The following is a 485-nucleotide window of genomic DNA, read 5'->3' as shown; positions in this document are numbered from 1 at the left end:
TGGAAACAGGATGCACCTGAGCTCAATTTCGAGTCTCATAGCAAAGGGTCTGAATACTTATGTAAACAAGGTATTTCTGTTTTTGCTTTGTTGTTGTGGGGTATTGTGTGTAGATTGATGAGGAGTACAGTTTATTTAATCCATTTTTGAATAAGGCTGTAACGTAACAAAATGTGGAAAAAGTCAAGGGTTCTGAATACTTTCCGTATGCACTGTAGCAGTGGGGGCTTTCTCCTTGAGGAAACCTACTGGAGAAATACTCAAAGGGCAAATTTTCCAACAACTCTGAACAGATAGTTCAGAGTTTATGCTATTTTCTATAACCTGTAGGGAACACAAAATATGGTCTGCATTGGCAGTTCTCACTTATGGGTGGCACAAATTGGGATATGGGGAGGGGAATGGGCAGGGTATATGCAAATGAAATACTGTAGTATACTATAKTGCGGACTGTAGTGTTTTTGCGGACATTACTGTAGTATTTA

At 39.3% G+C, this 485-nt stretch overlaps 1 non-coding gene across 1 annotated transcript; it reads right to left on the bottom strand.

Moving 5' to 3' along the window:
* Positions 1-222: 222 nt before the first annotated feature.
* Positions 223-277, bottom strand: LOC111951575 (U7 small nuclear RNA). Its single transcript, XR_002875625.1, has one exon. It is a non-coding gene; the product is annotated as a U7 small nuclear RNA (small nuclear RNA).
* Positions 278-485: the final 208 nt, after the last annotated feature.

Source organism: Salvelinus sp. IW2-2015, linkage group LG24 (assembly GCF_002910315.2).
Source record: "Salvelinus sp. IW2-2015 linkage group LG24, ASM291031v2, whole genome shotgun sequence".
Lineage (NCBI taxonomy): Eukaryota > Metazoa > Chordata > Actinopteri > Salmoniformes > Salmonidae > Salvelinus > Salvelinus sp. IW2-2015.
Note: the sequence above shows the minus strand (reverse complement) of the source record. Positions and strands in the feature narration are given on the sequence as shown.